General features: G+C 41.9%; 1 protein-coding gene and 1 long non-coding RNA gene across 11 annotated transcripts in view; one reads left to right on the top strand and one right to left on the bottom strand.

The window, feature by feature from the left end:
• RAD51B (RAD51 paralog B) overlaps positions 1 to 17518 on the top strand; it is a 470288-nt gene that overhangs the window by 332255 nt on the left and 120515 nt on the right. The gene's annotated exons all lie outside the window — the stretch shown is intronic.
• LOC135415907 (uncharacterized) overlaps positions 1 to 17518 on the bottom strand; it is a 37871-nt gene that overhangs the window by 8708 nt on the left and 11645 nt on the right. The gene's annotated exons all lie outside the window — the stretch shown is intronic.

Below are 17518 nucleotides of genomic sequence, written 5' to 3'. Positions count from 1 at the left end.
TGTAGGAGAAAACTCTGTTAGCCCTTCCATGCCAGAGTATCTGATGTTCATTTTTCTTTACATGGGACCTTAATTCTCCTCCTATAATGTTATTAGATTTCTTTATATGGCTTTTGCTGCTGCGTGACACTGCTTGGCTTCTACAAAGTACTGCTGTGTTTTACTCCAAAGCTGTTTGTGTCTTAGTAGCAGACAAAAACCTGACAACCAAACTTAAATGGTGTAGCTAGTTCAGTTGGTTAGTAAAGGAGCTGCAAAAAACTGAAGTTTATTGCATTCCTAACCTCTCTTGCATTTTTCACAGGTAGGTCTGTGTATATAAAGAAATCCACAACTTCTGGAAAATACAGTCCCATGTATGTAAAATACAAGTTCAAAAATACTTTGCAGAGCTGGACTCAACACTATGTAATGCAGAGAATTCTCAAATCTTTCAGACCTGCCTAGACCTTTCAGGAACTTCTCAGTACTTTGTTTTGTTCCCAAATTAACTTTGCTCAAGCACTACCTCAGCCCCATTGGCAGCTCTTCCCATCTCCAAGTTGCTTAGTACACATGGCAGGTTTCAGGGGTTCAGGCTTCATTCACATGCCACTTGGAAGTGCCCTGGCATGTAAGTTCACAGGGTGAGCCCATTGCCAACTCTTATCCTTCCCCTAGCTGTTGCTGCATTGCCATTTGATGCATGAGCACAACATTGAAAAGTGTGTCTTACCCAGTGTTCTTAACTGGGTTAGTGTTTGGGTGTGGGTTAGTCTTTGAGCCGCGTTAATCCAGTTTCCTAGATCCTAATTCTGTTCTAATTCTTCTCTAGAACAATCTAATCTACTTCAGTGCATCTGTTGGGTTGCAAATAGCAGGTTAAATCAAATAAATGAAACACAGTCATTTAACTGGGCATGCAGTGTACAGGGTGAAAGTGGGGAGAAATCTCCCTCTCATTGATTCTCTTCCTCAAAAAGAACTTGTAAACAGATTTGTTTCTTTTTAAAAATAAATTGTTAATCATGCTACCTTTTTTTTAATCTAAGCAGCTGCATGGCAAAGGTATGGCCTAGTCATCCATTTCTGCATTGGGTTCGTATTTGATTTTGCAAGCAATCAGTGCTTGGAGAGAGTCAGTTTGCATTCCACTCTCTCTCTCCATTATGTTGTGTGCTTAGAGGGGTTTGTGTGGGCTATCACACTTGGCTCCCATGAGATCCCACATCTGGTAAAGGACAGAGTGTATGACCCCACTCCCAGCTCTTCCTTACTTCCAGCCTCCCCCCATTATCTGAGAAAGTTAGACTAAAAGCAACATGTATGATGGCAAAGGTCCAAGTTTGAAATGTGTCCATTGTATGTGTTCAGTTCAAAAAAAACATATCAAGGCAAGTGCAGTCCTTACAAGTAGCACCCCTGGGCCTTCTTTTATTCCAAAGCAGAGATATTTACCAAAGGAAAAGAGGGAAGTGATGGGGTAACAGAGTACACATGTTGTGAAAATATGCAGGCAGAGACTGAAGAAAAAATAACATTCTGCCACAAGTAGCTGCCTTGTTCCCCAACTTTTTTTTCCTTCAGATTAGAACCAGTCATTTCTTGTGCTCTTTCAAGCACCTTCTGTGGTTTCCTGACAGCTGGCTGGAGAGGATTGAAATCTGGCTTGAAAAATGGGCCATGGTCATGTTATTTTTGAGAGAGGAGAAACAAAAAAATCCCATAATGGTTGAAGTTCACAGGTTTGAGTTTTGGTGGGTTGTTTGTTTTGGGGTTTTTTTGTAGAAAATCAGTGTTGGATATTTTAATATATAACTTTAGTTAAAAGTTATTAATAAAAAACAACTACAGAATCAGCTCTTCATTTCTCTTTCCTCTGTTTGATTTATAATGGCAAGCAGTATTTCGTGTGGAGTAGCCTGCCCTTTTTCTCTGGAGTGTGAGAGGAAAATGTTCAGCTTCATGAAAGGGTATGCTGGGGGTTTCTGAAAGTATTTTTTTGTTTGTTTGTTTTTAAGGATACGATAACACTTCTTTTGCAAAAACTGTTTCATTAACAGAAAGATAAGTCTGAGCAACAGCCTGCAGGCTGGTATTCTTGATCCCAGCTGTCCTGACCTGAACTGAAAATACCAATACATTCCTAGCTTTACATTCAAGCAGATGGCTTCTGTTAGGAGTTATAAACCTTTCTGGTCTTTTGTTCTTTTGCGAACAAGTTCTCCTTTTAAAATATTTTAAAAAGAGAATACTGAGTTCACAGAACTGGTAACTTATTTGACCTGAATTTTAGGGCCCAAGGCTTCCTCTAGGGATCAGGGTTCGCTACCCCTGCAGACAAAGGGCACAGCCCAGAAAGGTAGTCCTGTCAACTAGGTTTAAGGAAAGAAAAGAAAGAAAGCAGAAGCAGAACGAAAGGTACAAGAGAAAAATGTCAGCAGGAGGCAGCAAGTAGAGAAAGTCAACTATCATGCCCTGCTATATGAGGAGAGTGAAGAAAAAAGTCCTGCTATAGTAGAGCATGAGGAAGATGAAAGTGTTGACTGACTCTTGACTTTTGAACAGATGGATGAACAAACAACCCCAGGCAGTTATAGAGCACAACTGAGACGTTTACAGCATCACAGGGAGTGGAGGGACTGAATGAGTAGAGAACTGGAACCGTGTCACCTGACCAGGGCATACTCTGCATCAGCAACTCTGCATCCTCCAGGATGTCTTTCAGAGCATCTTTCTTCTCTTAAATTTAATAGTGTGTTACAGTCTGTTCTCCAGAAGAACTAGAATAGGGTCAAAGGAGAGTATTGTCAGTGTTGTCCAGTCCATCCATAACACTTCTAGAGACTCATTTAAGAGCAATTTTAATAAGAGTGTTTTTTGTATGGTGAACAGACATGTTCTAAGAACTGGAATGGAAACCCATTACATACAGTCCATTCACTGAATAAAGGGATTTTTGATGGGTAACAGAGATAAAAATAGTCATCAATTCTTACTCACAGCTAACTCCTTAAGAGTGTGAATAAGCAGCACAGTCTAATGGGTAGAAGGTGTTTGTGGAAATGAGAAGCTCCTTTTTAATGTTTGCTCAGCTCTGGATTTTTTGAATGACAGTGGATAACGTCAGTGAACATTTTCACAGAGTAGTTAGTAACGTTGAACTACTTTGTGAAAATGTGTGGGATAATTAGTTATGAATGTTTTGAAGATATAGATTTCCATATTTCTGGTAATTGATTGTGACAATGCATCATACTGTGTGGTTTAAAGGAGATCTGTTAAATTAATTAAACAGATGAATGTGTCCCTTCATATCCCTCATGTCCATGCTACAAATGATAAAAGCCCACCAATAAGAAATTAAACTGAGTCAAATTTTCTTATCACGTCACCGAGTTGCACTGATTTCTTTGAAGCTATGCCCATCACTAATGATTTGGCTTACTAGGTCCAATGTCTTTATAAACAAAATTTGTAAGTATGACATTGTTAATTGAGAGGGTCTGCTGTCATAACCTATGTCTTTTTTCATAGATTTCTGCACAAAAATCATTTTGAAAGATTATATTTTATAGTCTTCAGTTGTAGAATGAGCCCTTTCAGTGGTGTTAACGCTCCCACATTCACACCAGAAAGTTGACTTGGCTTCTAGAAGTAGTACTGCCAAACCAGATTATTCCTACTGTGTAACTAGTCTTCACCTGTTTGTTGTTTTTTTTTTTGTATGAAGCATTAATGAAAGAATACTTCTTGGAATAATTTAATGGCTAGAGGAAGGTAGTGCTATTCATGGCTTTGCTAGGTAGTAGCATAGGTACACTCTACGATTATTAAAAACCAGGGCAAACCACTTTAACTATCTGTAAAGAACCTTCCCTGTCAGAAAAATGGATGTAAGAATATTACCACTTGTGCTGGTTTCCACTTTTCAGGTTTTGTTACTCATAAGCTGTAATGCTTAATGCTCCAAATCACTAGCTATTCTTATTGCAGCATAATTTTTTTAAAAAGTCTCTCTTTTTTTCTGGTTTTGGTATGATTGACTGTCATACCAATAACACTGTTTTTCATATGACATACTGTACTCACTATTGTTTGGAATCGCTATTAGAACATTTGACAATAACATTTTCTTTCTGAACTTACTTGTATTTTTTCCAGCACTGTTTTTTTTCTTTTCTTTTCCTGTTTATCTAAAGTAGCTGAAGGAAAAGGACACATTGCGTCAAGGCTGATAGGACAAGAATTAGACCTACTGTATGCACTGATTGCATTCAGGCTTATGAACACTTCCTTTCTCCTCCCCCATACTCAAAGCCAGCTCTGCTCCATTCTTTGGGGCGGGCAGGATGTTGAGATTTACAAGGCCTCTACTCTTTCAAGTACTGGGAGACCATGGTACTTTCTAATTTTTTTACAAAGCCGGAGCCTGAGGGAAATAGGTACAGTGATCATGAAGATGGAGAGCTTCATATTCTCCACATTTCAGGTGGTGTGTTACCCTGGGAATAACAGTAAAGGAATACGAAGTTTGCTGTCATTTGGTGCTTAGGATTGGTTACAATTTAAAACTTGGTTTGTGCTTAGTGCAGAGCCAAATTCTGAACTGATTTGGTCCTACTGCAAACATGTTTACTCCTGCGTGGGTATGGGCATACTGGAAGAATTCGCCCTTATGGAGTTGCAAAGAATTTGTTAACAGCTGGAAATCCTACTGGTTTAATTTAAGTAAGTTTAACAGGTTTACTGGAACTTGTGCCACACCCATGTTCATTCTCTGTTTAAGCTGCTTTTCACTAAGTGCTTACATAAGGGTTTGCAATAGTTTAAGTAAATTGGATATAAACCGTGCATTTACTTGAAGCAGTGTAATTTCCCTGTGTAAACAAGAGCAAAGTCAAAACCTACAGACAACCCTCTTCCTCTGGACACAGCTGGAAGGTATTGCTGAGGCCAGTTACCACAGTCCTCTGTTGGCCACCTTCAACTGCTCAGCCATGGATGGGGGTTGTGTACGTACTCCCTAGTACATTTTGGGGTGTAGTGTAAAGGCATATTAGCTCAAACCACTTGCTTAAACTGATGTGACAAATCCTGCCTGGAAGTGCTCACAGCAGCGGGTCTGCCAGCTGCTGGGGAGACAGCAGCTCTGAGCAGGGTGGCAGATAGAGGCAGCTGGAGGGCAGCAGTCTCTCAGACTAGGGCAGCTGTTTGCAGAGTGAGCATCTGCCCATCGGCTAACTTGCACACAAGCTAGATTCCCTTCCAGCGGCTTATTCACACTTTACCCCTTACTAAAGACTTCAAAGTTGATTTGATTTACGAGTCAATGAGCATCAACTTCTATTCACTACTGTGCCAATACTCAAGTTGTCAGAAGTCATGAGATTTGTCTACTGTAAATTGTTTCCATTTCCCAGTTAGTGCAGAATATTCAAGAGAGCAGGTTTCAGTTCAAAATCCAAAGGTGCTCCACTTGCCATTTCTCTTCATGATTTCTTTACTGTCCGTAATTCTGAATCTAGAATGTTTTTCCACTGCTACTTTTCAGTTTCACTCTTTGCTTGGTTTCCCATTGTTGACCAAAAGCAGCCTGTTTTCTTTCCACTACCTTCAGTGGAAGTGGGTCAGGGCCCAGTTACCTCTATGATAACCAGGGAATATCTTTTATAAATATCTGAAAAAGCACTTTAACATTAAGAAGGAACATGTAGGAGCTCATATGCTGCATTCAGTAGTGACTGAAAAGTGGATCAAATAGTTTCTTTCTGTGTTTTCCCAAGGTTCAGCTCCATAGCAGTTTAAACTGCTCAGTCTGCTGTGCTCCTACTCCCTCAGCTCCCAGCTATGTGTTCCCCTCTTCTTCTGTTGCTCTGGTATTGGCACTTTTCTGACCTGAATAGTTGCATGAACTGGCTTAAACTGGCTGAAAAACAATCCTGGGGGATTTTTTTAGGCCACTCAGCTGAGACTGGTTGAAGGTGCCATGGAACTGCATCTTTAGATAATCGTGCATCAGTTCCTCTAAGCTTTCCAGTTACATAAGAGTCTGCTGGCTGCTGCTGTTTCCAGGACAGTTTGGTGGCCTGTGTTTCATAGCTGACTTACAAATGCAATTCCCCATGCAGCCAGACCTTCCGTAAAGATGAAGCAATATATATTCTTAAAACCACTGAAAAGAGTGTCTAAGTTAATTGCTTTATAGGCAGTTTAACATCATGAAGAGTTTGATTTCAGTAGAATAGTGTAAGTCTACAGACCTACAGTATTAGACATTTGGCTCTATAAGATTGGATCTATTTTGTCTCTAACAGTCACTGACAGTTTGAAGGCATTTGCCTTTCAGAAGTCTCTAGCAAGAACAGGGGTTAGAGTTCCCTTTGCTGTAGTCTGTTTCTTTTCCCTCGCAGCAGAGAGCAGTTGATCACCTTGATTCCCTACATGAGGGATCCTCACTCTGTGTTGACATACAAAACTTTGAAGCAGCATACACATCTAGAATGGGACCTAGTACTTTACTCCTCATCTTTAGTCTTCCTGGTAAGAGTCAGTGGTCCAACTTGAGGTCAGCTAGGGAAAACCACCTGGAACCTTTGTTGTTGATGTCAGCAGAGAAGTCCCAGAGTGAATGGTCAGAGCCCATACCTCATTCCTGTCCTTAGGCTTCCTCTGCCTGATTCACTGACTATGAACTGGCAGACAGTGGGGAAGCTTGTGCTGCTGTTCATCCATCACATGGATGTTAGAGAGCTCCTGATCCCAACATTCTTAGGACTTTTTATTTTTTAGCAACCCTGATTTGCAGGCAGAACAGAATGAAAAACTTCAGGTAATCCTGGTTTGTTTTTGCTGTGTTTTCTCTATCTATTGAGTAATCCCTGGCAAAAGAGGATGGTAAGGAGTTAATGGATGGCTGTGTTTGTAAGCACACAAGCATGCACAGTTACACCAGAAAGCAATACCAGAAAGCATTTACAACCAAGGCATTGCAGACACATGAAAGCCCAGGTAGTGACCTCCAAGGGAAGTCCATGGGTTAAGACCAGTGCAGATATAAGCATGGAATTGCCCCTGTTATCCAGGGAGCAGGAAGCATCTGGGTATATCAATGTATCCTAAGTGATCTGTTAAGGAGTTTAAGGTTGTTTTCAATGTGTTTGATCATTTGGACATTTGGAATTGCTGTCACCTTATCATTGATGGGCATGCAGAGATAGTCACACAATGATTGTTGCAGTTGTCTTATATCTTCCATCATAAAATACTGTTTTCATCTAATTATAATTTACCATAGCATTTGAGCCAAAAATGCTTATATAAGGGACTTGTTTCTGGATGGTTTTGATGGAAAGTTTCTTCAAAAAGTTTGTATTGAGTTTAGGAAGAAAGTAATTGTCTTACAAGTGTTGACAGCAATTCTTGTTTTCTTAGAAGCTCTGTGGCCTCCTTTTTTGAGTACAGATTGCACATTATGTATGGGTAAATGGGGTGTTAAGAGAAAAAAAGGAAAGAAGTTTTATTTTCACATGAAAATTTGCACAGGTAGTCATATTCTAAGCATGTTCTAGCACAAGCCTGAGTCCATTTTCTAACTTTTTCTAACCTTTTTCTAACCTTTAAGAACTGTTGGGTCACTGGAAGATAGTATTAGGACATGGGAAGTTAAGCTGTGTCTCCCATTTCACAATACCCCTCTGGGCATCTTGAAGGAACTGGAATGGAAAGCAGCAAGCAGCAAAATCAGGACAATGATGAACTGGGAAACTGTTGAAGCAGAAGACTGTAGAAGTGACAGCCACAATGAGGTTTAAAATTGGTGTGGCATAAGAGGAGATCCATGTAGGAGGATAGAGCTTAAAAGGACTCATTTCCAGACCTTAAATGTATGCTGAGGTTTTTGAATCTCGCTATTTCACTGCTGCATAGCAATTGGTTGACAAGATATTTGCTTCATTTCCCTCTTATCTTTAGAAAGAACACTGTGCTTGGAATTAAAAGTATTTTTATTCCTGTGCAAGGAATTAAAAGTATTTACCTTAGATCCAAAGCTATCAAAACCCTAAAAATACCAGCATTTTTCTTTGATGGAATGCAATTTGACATTTTAAATTAATAGGTGTTTGACAATGCTAATACAAAACCTGTTGTTCTGATTCTAGGATTTGATGTCTAATACAACTGAATCTCAGTAAATTTGGGGGGAAAATGCCATGTAGGGCAGCAAGTCCAAATCCTGATGTCTATTCTGTGAAAACATTAAAGGCATAGGTGCATTAAAGGCATTTGTGAATTGTCTAAAGAAAGCAGTTGAGTCGTTCTGTCTAGAATAAGGGGACTTCGGGTGAACTACAAGGCAAGACTTCTATGTAAATAACAATTTAAATTTTAAAGAACTCTTTGGTAAAATTATATCTACTTCTTCAGTACAAACGAGTTCATGGTAAGGTCATCTTTTTACTTTGGTAATAACCACATTTGTTTCTTTCCCTCAATTTCTTTAAACTTTTGGAGTGCTTGTGAGTGTAATTTGAGTTTGATGTATTTCTAGCAATCACAGAACTTGCTTCAATCTCTGGCTATTCTGAAATGCTGTGTTTTGATACTGGCAGCATTTAAACCCTTCTCATTTTCCCCCTAAAACTGGAAACTATCTGTTGATTTGTGAGGGGTAAAGAGTAGTCTGAAATGATAAAATTGTCTTAGGAGACTATAAAATTTATCATGAAATTAAGTTCTATTAGCATATAGAATTGCCTTTGGCTTGATTGCATCTCAGAGTTTACCCAAACATACACAAATAGTTTCTGGTTCTAAGAAGTGCATAGACCTCAGCTTTACATATGGCCATCTCTCCAAACCACAAGTCACCAAAGAATGTCGGTGTGATGTTTGGCTAGTTAAAGAAGGGCAGCACTCCTAAAGCAGACTTGTGGTTTTATCCCTGCAGTAAGTAGACTCAAACATTAGAGAGATTATTTTCTTTTACATGTATTTTAATTTATTTTTTTCCACAGTCTGAAGCAGCAGCACCTGTGTAACCTTATTTAACTGCCTTCACACATTTTTCTTTCCCTCAGCTAATATTCTGCCAAAGTGACAAACTTTCCTCACTTTTGAACTGCAGAACATCATGAAAGCTGACATTTCTCAGCCATGTCCAATACTGTAAGCCTTCTATGCGCTGTTCATTGGGAGCTGTCATTTTATTAATACTGTAAGAACATGACTGCTATAAGGCAGGAATAAATCTTAGAGAGAAGCTGTTGCAACTTGCTAGAATTAAAAAAAAAAAAAAAAAAAAGGTTGATACATATAACAATCTATTGTTTGCTTAGCCCTGAGTCTTTCCCAAGAATGGATCATTACAGATAAGTTGCTACTGTTCTGTGATAAAGAATTTTTTCTCCAGTAAAGGCTGTGAGGAACATATATCCATAAACCTGAATTCAGCGTTAACAAGAGGAGCTTGCAATTATGTTTCCTTACCTTTAAGTTGACAAAAATTTAAAAAAAAAAACAACAACAAACTACTGTATGTTACAACCTTTAAGTCCTCATTCATCATCTGGGAATCTGAGGGATGTTCATTCAGTTTTTGGCTTCTCGGCTCATTTTGCTAATGAGAATGCTGCTTAGGCTGGGATATTTGAAACCTGCTTGTAAGTTCATCAAGGACAACAGAGGCCTGACACTTGCCACATATTTAATTTCTACTCTCTGGGACTCTACAGAAAAATTATGATAATCACTGTTTCGTCTGAACTGAGGAATCTTGTCTCCATTCCAGTTCATTTTCCACTCACAACAATCTATCTTCTGTCTCTACAGTGATGGCAGTTCATAGCAAATTATCTGCCATGTGGATAAGTGGCACTCAGTACCTCACTTGCTGCTCTCTGCCATCTGGTGAAACTGCTTTGCTATCTGTTACTTTTTATCCAGCCTAACAGAGCTGACTGTCCCTGGAATGGCCTAGAGTTGATTTCAAAGAAACTCAGGTCTGTGAAAAGATAGGTGCAAATTCCTAGCAAGAGAAGGCAATTAGTAGCCAAATTCAGTCTTCTTTTGAGTCAAAAATACCTGCCTTCCAGTGATCAAAAATCTTATTTTTAGGGTGACCAGCCGTTTTGTTAAAGCTCTTACTAACATAGAGAGAGGAATTTGTTAAAATACTAATTTTATTTCATAGTATCACTTTAAACATGAGCCAACTCTATGTTTTCCTGAGAACCAATGAGGCTTGAGATTTTTTTAATTAAAAACCAGCTAAGGTGGGGTTTTTATTTCATTTCCCGTTGAATGCGTTTAAAGCACCTCTGTCTCCAGCTGGCTGTGGGAGCAGAGCCAAACCATAATGGTTTTGAGCCCAGTGTGTGCATAGAGGAAAGGGTTTTCACCTGATTGATGACTCTAAAAGCGTTTGCAGCACAGAGTGCTGAAGCTGGTAGGACTGGAGTTGTTTAGAAGATAAGAGAGAGTGGGTGGATGTGCTTTTCAAAACCTGGCAGTTCTTCTCTGTCAAGTGCTGTAAATGGCACATGAAGGGTCTCGTTTTGTTGGCTTGTGGGCACTCTGCTCCATGAAACCTTTTGAAGTGGTTGCAAGAGGTTCAAGATGAGGCTGGTTGAATTTCCTCACTGTCCTTTACTGTGGCCTTACAGCCATTCTTTCAGCTACGCTGTCATAAGTTTTGTTACTGGGCCTAGCTATCCTTTAGGACTTTGTAGGAGTAGGCCTGAAAATTGATCGTCCACTGTGTATTGCTTAAGGATGCAAAGCAGTGTGACACCGAAACACCTTCCACAAACTTAGTGTCCTTTTCAACTTTACATAACATTTACTGCTTCTCAGGCCTCATATTGCTCCTGTTTTAGCCTGGATTTCTTAGGAAATTCTTAGTATCTCTGCCTGATCTATTACACAATGGCTGCATTGTCATTTCCTTAGGTATAAGATTATTGACCAGAGGGACTTAATCTTTGCTTTGGGGCCTTGTGATCCTGCAGTCATCTTTATAGCACCTCACTAGTGGGAATGCTTCCAGCATTATGCTGTGGAGGAGAAAAGGAAACATCTTTGTAAAGGAGTCTGCTCTCAATCATCACATGTGGGTAGGAGTGAGGTGTATTATGTTCAAAGTTCACAGGTTCAAGGAGCAGGAAAGAGGATAGGTTGTTAAGCAGAATGTGAAATGGCCCCAGGGTTGCACTTTGGAGGAGTTGACTTCTTTTTGAGCGGGGAGGACAAGACATCCTTAGGAGTACTTAAAGGTATTAAAAAGGATAAAAAAATATGGAGACTAGAAAGAGGGGAAGGAGACTGAGGAAAGGACAAAGGGCAGGGTAGCACAAACCTTGCTTATTGGGATGTGTGCCTGTAAAAATGCGGCTGGATATTTGAAAATGTGCTTTTCTGTATGTTTTAATGTTCCTGCTTCTCACCAGCTTAGAAGCTGCATGCATGGCCTGTTTCATGATAGATTAGTGCATCTGTGTGGAACCATAAAGCACAGACATGCTTGGAGATGGCCAGGTGGCAAGAAAAATTATCTGAGCTTTATCAAAAGCCAAAGATTCAGGGAGACAAACGTTTGGTTTCAGTTCTGGGCAGATGCTCAGGTCAAGTCTTATTTTGTCCAAACCACTTCCCCTACCCTTAGGCATGATATTTTCAGAGTGAAAGGACAGGCAGAGCCCAAGGAGATTCCAGAACATGGCTTGTTTGCAGCTGGCTGTACACAGCAACAAAGCAAGACTCGCTCTTCTCCTGCGGATATAGCGAGAACTTGGACTTGTGCACGCACACAGAAGCATGCACAAGCATGCATGCGCACACACCAGAACAAACCAGTTCTTCTCTGTCTGCTGGGGAGGCTTCAGTTACAGTATCTGAAGCCAGATATTTCATTTAAGCCATTCGGACTCTGAGTGCTGTAGCCTTGCCTGCCTCCTTCCTTTCTCAGCTCCCAGCCAGAAAATCCTCCCCCTTGCCGCCCTCCCTTTCCAGCACACACAACACAGAAAGCAAAAACCAACCCGAGCTTGCCTTTGCAGCTGGGACTTGTCTGCCAGAACACACACATGTAGGTCATCCATGGGAACTCGGCAAAGTGTTGGATCAACAAGAGCACTGGGGGGTGCAGGGCAGGGGGAGGAGGAGGGATGAAATCTTTTTTTATCATCATTATTATTATTGTCTGCTTTTTTAGAAAGGAAAAGGAAGAAAGATTACAGCAGCTTTTCTATCAAATGAAAAGATTAGCATGCCGTGGATGCTTTGCAGGGGCGTGATGAGATTTGCAGCAGATGAGTTGGTTGCTAGGCAATGCTAATCAAAAGCAGGCTTTCAAAACTTCTGTGCTGTGTGGGCCCAAAAGTTATCTAGCCTCCCTCCTGCAGCCCCCCCCATCCCTCCCACCCCGCCTTCAACCCCATGCAACCTCCAAAATATTTATAAAATCCTCACCAGGAACAAGAAAGACAGATCCTGGGCTGGGCTTTTGACAACTCGCTCTTCCTAAGCTGCCCAGGAGACACACACACACACAGCTTTACTGATTTTCTTTTCCTTCTTAGAAAAGTAATTGAAAACAAAACGAAAAGCACCAAAAAAACAAAAACAAAACAAACAAACAAACCTACCCACAAAAAAAAAAAAAAAGGAAAGAAGAAGAAAAGTTAGCAGTGGCTCCCGAAGCAGCTTGGTCTCCGATTTCAGAGTTCAGTCAGAGTTTAGGGCCTGCCTCTGTGTGTGTGTGTGCCTGTTGGGGGGTAGGTACATCTTTGTTTTTGATTTCTCTCCATGCGTTTTCAAGCTGGGCTCTAGCTCTTCCCCTCCTCCCATCCTGCTTCAAGCCTTCTTTCCCTTTCAAGGCCTTTTGACACAATGAGTTTATTTTCCCATGCTCCCTGTGAAAGCTAGGGTATGTGCGTGAAAGCTGCAGCCTCAGAGGACTCTTTTAAATACAGAAATTGAATGTTGCTGAAGTTACAGACAGGGTTTCTGCCATTTTTACAAATGACCCGTGTCTTGCTCCCCTCCTCAGAAGTGTCAGCGTTCTTAGCTATCTTACCATATGTCTCTCTCATTTGTTTTTTAAAGTGAATTTAGTGTTAATATGACAGCATTGAAGACCAGTGTTTACTGTTTGCTCCACACTCTCCTTATTGCTGTGGCTAGTGTGCTTCATTCCTAAAGCAAAGTCCTTTTCGTATGAGCAAAAAAGGATATTTCCATGGTCAGTTCTAAGCCAAAACTGCCAAAGAAGCAGCATTTAACAAGGTCTAATTCTGAATAATGCAATGGAGTAACATAACCCTGTCATGAAAAAGCAACTCTTCAAAGTTACTGAGCTACCTTGGGGCTCCAGTGGAACCTGCAGAAGCAGCACCTCACTGCACTGCCCCCTTTGAGGTTTCACCTATCCCCTGACATATTATATCACATTGAATGTGAAGGGCTATAGTCTCAGTTTAATGCCAGTGTTTCATAAATGCTTCTGGGGAGGTAAGAGGTTAGTGTGAATTGAAAACAGAATTTAAAATTACCATGAAGAGTGAATACGAGTCTCGTATGGTGGTCTCATAAAGGTAGTCCAAGTTCAACCATTAATGATCTTGGTTGAGGTCTGCAGAAGTCAGTGGCACTTGGCTTAATGAAAACAAGAGCCTGTGGGAGTTTTGTGGGATTTGTTTTGTTTTGTTTTGTTTTGTTTTAAAACATGCTGGAGCAGCTTTGTTTTTCCTGGACTCTTTCTCTCTGATGCCAGTAGGAATTGTTAATCAGTAAGAAATTCCTTGGGCAGCTGGATTTTGTGGGGCTGCTGCAGTGACCTGTTTAGATCATATTTCAGATGGCAGAGGCCAGTATGTTCTTTTTATTTCCTTTTCTTCTTTTTTCTATCTTCAGCACTGTTTTAGTCAGTACTACATGGATAGAGAAGATATTAAACCATGGTCCTGATCATATGTGATCTCAGGACACTCCTTCCAGAAGTTAATCTCTCAGTTATCAGTTACGGGAATTTAGTTTTGCTTCCATAAATTCTCCTGCTGTTTCAATTAAATAGGGATGGCAAATTTCTAAATGCTTGAGAATACAGCCAGCTGCTGTGTGCAGACTGAGGGATGACTATTCAGGTAATGCTCTGTGATTTGAAGTAAGAATTTTGTTCGTGCAGGACACATCACAGGACATGTTAGGGAGTGTGGTAAGGGCAAAGCAACCACATACCCTCCTTCCTCTCCTTTGTCAGGCCAAGCAAAATGCCTGAATTGTTCCACATTTTTGAAACCTGGGTCCAGACATTCCAAGTCTGCGTGGACTTAGCTGCAAGGTGTTGTTGACCATTAGAAATGGAAAATTGTTTTTCATGTTTTTCCTAAGCTCTTGTGTAGTGCCGTCTGGCATGGCTAACTGCTGCCCCTAGCTCCATTTCAATCATGGATATAGGCATTCCTTTGTGTAGCTTGGTCTTCTTCACAGAATCACAGAATATGCCAAGCTGGGAGCGACCCACAAGGATCATCGAGTCCACCTCCTGGCTCAAGCCATACTAAAAGTCACACCATGTGCCTGAGAGCATTGTCCAAATGCTTCATGAACTCTGTCAGCCTTGGTGCTGTGATCTCTTCCCTAGGGAACCTGTTCTACCACCCAACCACCCTCTGGGTGAAGAACCTCTTTCTAATATCCAACCTAACCCTCCCCTGACACAACTTCAGGCCCTTCCCTCTGGTTCTATCACTGGTCACCACAGAGAAGAGATCACTGCCTGCCCCTCCTCTTCCCCTCACAAGGAAGTTGTAGACTGCAATAAGGTCTCCCCTCAGTCTCCTCTTCTCCAGGCTGAACAGACCAAGTGACCTCAGCCCCTCCTCATACAGCTTCCCCTCAAGGCCCTTCACCATCTTCATTGCCCTCCTTTGGACACTCTCTAAGAGCTTAATATCTTTCTTATATTGTGGTGCCCAAAACTGCACACAATATTCAAGGTGAGGCCGCCCCAGTGCAGAGCAGAGCGGGACAATCCCCTTCCTCGACTGGCTGGCAATGCTTTACCTGATTCCCTCAGGAGACGGTTGGCTCTCCTGACTGCCAGGGCACTGCTGACTTATATTCAACTTGCCATCAACCAGAGCCCCCTGGTCCCTTTCCATGGCACTGCTTTCCAGCATCTCATTCCCCAGTTTGTACGAACATCTGGGGTTGCCCCATCCCAGGTGCAGAATCCATCACTTGTCTTTGTTAAACTTCATGTGGTTGGTGTTTGCCCAGTCCTCTAATTTGGTGAGGTCTCTCTGCAGGGCCTCCCTGCCTTTGAGGGAGTCAGCAGCTCCTCCCAATTTTGTGTCATCTGCAAACTTGCTTAGTATCCACTCCAGTTCTGTGTCCAAGTCATTTATGAAGATGTTGAAGAGCACAGGGCCTAAGATGGAGCCCTGTGGAACCCCACTAGTGACAGGTCACCAGTCTGATGTCACCCCATTCCCTATTACCCTCTGTGATTGACCCGTGAGCCAATTGCTCACCCAGCTCATGAAGTGTTTATCCAGCTGTGGACTGGACAGTTTGTCCAGAAGGATCCTGTGAGAGACTGTATCAAAAGCTTTACTGAAATTCAAAAAGATTACATTAAGTGACTTCCCTTGATCAACTGGGTGGGATACCTTGTCATAAAAGGAAATCACATTGGATAAAGGGGACTGTCCTCTCTTGAAGCCTTCCTGGCTGTGAGCAGTGACTGCATTGTTTTTCAATACCTCCCAGAATACTCTCCTGTAAAGTAAATAACTTTACTGGGAACTGAAGTGAGACTGACAGGCCTGCAGTTTCCAGGATCCTCCTTCTTGTGCTTCTTTAAAAACGAAACACCATTCACCAGCTTCCAGTCAGCTGGGACCTCTCAGGATTCCCAAGACCACTCAAAAATCATCGAGAGAGGTTTTGCGATGACATCAGCAGCTCTTTGAGGATTCCAGGATGAATCCCATCAGGCCCCATAGATCTCTAAGGATTCAGCTTGAACAGCAGATCTTGCACAATTTCAAGATCGACTGGGAGTTGATCATTCTCGCAGTCATGGTCCTCCAGTTCAGGGCACTGAGACCCCCTTGGTCCATCATCCATGTTGAAGACAGAGGCAAAGAAAGTGTTAAACATCTCTGCCTTGTTTCTGTCCCTGTTTGTGAGGTGACCCTCCTCACCCTGTAATGGGCTGATGATATTTCTATACTGCCTATTGCCACTAATATATTTGAAGAAACTCTTTTTATTGTCCCCCACATTTCTGGCAGCTTCAACTCCAGCTGAGCTTTGGCCACATGAATTTTCTCCCTACAGCAGCAAGCAGCATATTTGTATTCTTCCCATGTCACTTGACCTTGCTTCCATTGGGCATACACCTTCCTTTTTTTTGCCTTATTTCCAAGAGAAGATCCCTGCTTAGCCAAGCTGGCCTTCTGCCTCACTTCCAGCATCTGGGAACTGCCTGCTCCTGTGCACTTAGGAGGTGATGTTTGAAAAGTGACCAGCACTGATGGACCCCAGCATCTGCAAAAACATTTTCCCAGGGGTAATTCCCTGAGTAGCCTGAAGTCTGCTCTCCTCATGACCAGAGCTGAGGATTTGCTGACACTTTTCCTCCTGTCAACAGAGATTTTAAACTCAATCACACCGTGGTCACTGTGGCCAAGATGGCCACCAATGTCCATTTTGCTCACGAGATCCACTCTGTTGACAAGCAGCAGATCAAGGAGGGCATTTTTCTGAGTTGAGTCCCTTAGGACCTGTTCCATAAAGTTGTGATCCAGGTATTTTAGGAATCTTCCAGCCTGGGTTGTACCAGCTGTGTGATGCTCCCAGGGAATTTTTGGCAAGTTGAAGTCCCCCTTAAGGACAAGGGCACTTGACATGGGAGTGTTCCTTAGTTCCTCAAAGAATAATTCATTGAGGTCATCGTCCTCAACTCGTCTATAGCAGACTCCCACAGTGACATCCACATCATTCGTTTGCCCCTTGATTCTTACCCAGAGGCTCTCAACTGTGCCATTGCCAACTGTGAGCTCCATACATTCTAACCCTTCTATAACATACAGTGCCACCCCTCCACCTCTTCTGCCTGTCTGTCTCTCCTGAAGAACCTGTAACCATCCAACGGGGCACTCCAGTCACAGGTATCATCCTGCCAAGTTTCACTTATGCCAGTGATGGTCTCTGGGACTGGGCCAAACCTTTGAGCTGCTCTTGTTTGTTCCTCATGCTGTGTGCATTAGTATAGGAACATTTCAGGTATGGTACACTGTAACCAACACCTCCTGAGGAAGATTGAGGGATCCCATGAATGCTTTTTTTCTCAAGTTTTGGCACTCCATCCCATCGCTCATCACTGGTGAGCCTTGTTTTGTCCCCTTCCCTCTTCCAAGCCTGTTTAAAGCTCTGTCAATGAACCCCATTAGTTCCTGTGCTAGACCTCTTTTCCCCCTCTGATAGGTGCATCCCACCAGGTATCAGTAGACTAGGTGTTGAGTAGATCATC

This window comes from Pseudopipra pipra, chromosome 6, assembly GCF_036250125.1.
Source record: "Pseudopipra pipra isolate bDixPip1 chromosome 6, bDixPip1.hap1, whole genome shotgun sequence".
NCBI lineage: Eukaryota > Metazoa > Chordata > Aves > Passeriformes > Pipridae > Pseudopipra > Pseudopipra pipra.
The sequence above is the reverse complement of the archived record's forward strand: the minus strand, read 5'-3'. Positions and strand labels throughout refer to the sequence as shown.